Genomic DNA, 4,055 nt, shown 5'->3' with positions numbered 1-4,055 from the left:
TGTGGAGTCCGGAGGTCAAATACACCTGCAAAATAGAAAGAAACAAATGTACCAACACTGAAGAAAGACAGGCTTTTATCATACTGTTGCCACCAACTGTAAGAACTTCCAGGACAGTTTGCTTATGATTAGAGTTGTTTTGATACCATCATTGCCTCACATACTTCCTAAAATACTTGATCTGGCATCAGCGAGTATATACAAATATTCAATGCCATAAACTTTTGTCCTGAACAAAATACTTACAAAAACCCCACATAACTGCCTAAAAACTGAAGCTTTGCATATTGTACACATGGTTATTTTACTGGTGGAATTTAAAATAAAAAAAACAGTAAAATACATACACAATTTAGTCAAATAAAATATTCACTTATTAAAATAGTAGAGTGACAGTATAAAACAGTAGTCTAACTGAAATTGGCAACACTAGTGCCACCCCTTGAATGAATGCAGTTTGTTGACATTTTACAAACGCTAGCTTTGAACACTCTCCGCTAGCAGACTAAACTCGAAATCAGTGCTTCTTCGCTTCGAAAAGAGTTTTCATATTTTGCATTTGTTCATGTTTTACAACAAGTTTAACCTTTCCCAGGCCATACAACAATGACAGCAATCACATCACATTCATACAGGGTTAATAGTAGGCTATACAGCTGTAAAGAAAGGAATCCTGTGTATCAGATTGGTATCATGTGATGTGCAAGTTAAGGAGTTAGAAGCAGTAAACGGCATTTCAGAATGTTTGTAAACAACAGGCGTCGAGATACTTCCAGGTGGCAGAACGCGAGCAGCTTCTACTGACCTGAAGCGATCCAGCTGCTACTGTAAACAGTGCTATATGTTAAAAATGAAAACGTGTTGTGTTTGGGATTGCGCCGCATGATATAGAGCGAAAGGTGTAGGGTTTTTATCAATTTCCTTCAAAAAACACTAAATTTATCAACCGGAACCTGCGGGTAAGGAGGTTCAAGCGAGTGGACGTTGTCAAAAGTACGAGTGCTACAGAGAAGACTGACAGACTGCCTGGAGGAGGAGGAGCCACTTCTAACAGGGAACCAAACCTCCATCATCGTGTTTGTTGAGACATTTTCTCACAGATAACAGATCTGTGTCACCAGTGGGAAGGTTTTGAGTTGTCTTGTCTTGAGTTAATTTAATGGTGTTTAACTAAAGTCTAACTTCTTATCTTTGCAACCAAATATCGTTTGAACGGCCTAATTTAGCTTTGTGTTAACAACAGTGGTCAGAAGGACGCCAACACCGGTGAATTAGCCGTGTGCTCCTCTCGGCCCTAGTCGGACACCCAGATCTCCTCGCCTTAAACACTGGGAGCTGCTGGTCGTCCACATTAAACATTCTTCGTTCTTACTGCTTTCTCTCATCAAGGTCACTTGTAATTTGACATGTAAATGCACAAATACAAAAGTTCACTTGTAGATTCTTAGAGGTGTGTAAATAAATTGTACTTCCAATTCGGCGCAGATCACTCAGAATTTCCAGCCATTTACTCTGTTTGCTCGTTCGGAGGGTTTGTTTACCACTGGTGCCATCGGAGAGCGCTTCGGCTTTTACCACCCGGAAGAACGTATATATTGTTGTGGCGAATTGTTGTATTGAAACATCTTTAGTTGCCATCTGGGCACTTAATTTGCTTGAATGGTCGGTTAACTGCTTCATGTCAATATGGCTGCCACTCAATGCAGGATAATGTCACTAGAGATGCACAAATGTCCAAATCCCAGGAAACTGAAGCTGAATCAGGAAGGGTGGGTAAGTGTGTAGTTGTGGTTGCACTTCCTTTAATGCAGTGTGAATCCATCTGGCTCCTTCATACCCAGCCCCACTTAACCAAACATTGAGATTCACTAAACTGGCATTTGGTGCCATCCACTGTCCATCTGATGAACTTGACAACATTTTTTTTACAGGTATGAACAAGAATTTTAACTTCATTTAGGAGCAAGAAGTCTCATGAAGCTGTGGATGAACAATCTGAGCCTCGAGTGACATCCGACATTCAAAGGTTGGTTTTCATGCCCTCATTAATCTTAATCTATTAAACCTAATCCTACCACTGTAATTAAAAATGCACATTTCTCTCTCATGCACCTTAAAATCCACATAGTTTATTGTAATATAGTGTTTTAAATCTGCGATACTGTACTCTTATTGTAGTTCTTATTTTGTATTTTATATTGTATTTTATTTTTTTGTATTTCTGATTTTGTACCGCTGCTAAAATTACCTAATTTCCCCTCTGGGAGAAATAAAGTTATCTATCTATCTATCTATCTATCTATCTATCTATCTATCTATCTATCTATCTATCTATCTATCTATCTATCTATTATGCCAAGAGCTGCAGGCTGCATGTTCACCAGAGGGGAGTTCATGACAATTCAAGACACAAAACCTTATATTTCAATCAATTGTAAGTTTAGGTAATCATTGAATATATTTCATTGCAATAAAATACATTTTGACGGTATAATAACTTAAGTGAGTAATTAGCAATTTCATTTTTTAATCAGCCTATCAGGGACATATTGATATCTGTGTAAACGTTTACACTGATATGAAAACTTTACATCTCATATAGTGCAGAAAACGAGGCTTACGGTGATAATGAAATGGTGCCGTGCAGCTATTTTTAAATGTATTTTAATGATAAGAAACTGATACTTAACATACAGTAGAATTTAGCTATTCATTTCATTTTTTATTTATTCTTTTTTTAAATGGTCAGTAATTACTATAAAATGTTTATTCATCTATTTTAATTCATCTTTATTTTCTCAGTGTTAATTTAGAGTTGATTGTCATTGTGTCGTATTGTATAATGATGTTAAATATTCATTAAAGAATATTTAATAATGATCCCAACCGGTGCAGACAGATGTACGTCCTCCACAGAGCTGGGTCTGTCTTATGTTCCTGCCTGTTATAGGGAAAGTTTTCGTCACCACTGTGTGCACACGATTGCTGGATTAATGCTGTATATTATAAATTACAATAATAATAATTATAATTAAAGATAGTACGATTTGTTGCTGCTTATGGGGAAATTGCTGGGTCTATGTTGAGTGTGGTCTTTACCTACTCTATATGTAAAGTGTCTTGAGATAACTTTTGTTATGATTTGGCACTGTAAATAAAATCTAATTGTTTAGGGAAACAGCCTTCGGAGTAGCTTTGCATTTTAAAACCACACAAAAGGTCCATTTCTGTTCCAACTCACAAGTTTTACCTTTGCCCCTGTAATCGGTACCAGTGTGGTTCTGGCCCTGCACCAGGAGATAAAATAAGGTTAAATGCTTACCCGTTGGTTCAGCAGGTGTCGGTTTTGAGGTAATATATTAGTATGAATTTGCAAGTTACGTCTTTGTTGCAATTTGAATATAATTTAAATCAAATTACTGTTTGCATAAAGAGTTTTTCCATCAAACTTTGTTGTAAAAAAAAACAAAATAACCAATTAAAAAAAAGCCTTTGACCGCGTTTAAAATGCGTTGTCATCACTTTCATTTGTTTGTTTGTGTCCTTTACTGCAAGTCCAGCTCCTCGTGCAAAGGTAATGGTGGTAATGATTGAAACACGCGCACACACGCGCGCGCCACATTGTCACAGGCCTACTGCACGCGCATTTCCTTTGACTTACTCATAGTTGTCACGATACATTATCACACATGAGTGGCTTTCCTCACCTGCGTGTTTGTTGCAGGCGACCCATCATCGTTATGGTCCAGGGTGAAGAGGCGGCGGGGGTGGGGTGGGGGGGGGGGGCACCCCTGGGGTTTTAAAGGCTTCACGTGCATTAATGTCACAAGGGATTAATAATGCATCGAAACATAAACATGCGAAACATCAAGCAGACTTTTGTGTAGTAGTCTGAATTGGTTAAAAACCATATTCTTGTACTTTTCATTAAAAAAAAAAAAAAAAAACTTTTAAGATTTAAAGTCCAGACGTAGCGCGCGCACGTCGGCAGCTGCAGGGAGCCAATCGCGCTTTACGCTTTCGGTTCCGGTTCCGTGTTTGGAGGTGAAGCGACA

The sequence above is a fragment of the Echiichthys vipera genome, assembly GCF_963691815.1.
Source record: "Echiichthys vipera genome assembly, chromosome: 12".
Taxonomy (NCBI): Eukaryota; Metazoa; Chordata; class Actinopteri; order Perciformes; family Trachinidae; genus Echiichthys; species Echiichthys vipera.
Note: the sequence above shows the minus strand (reverse complement) of the source record.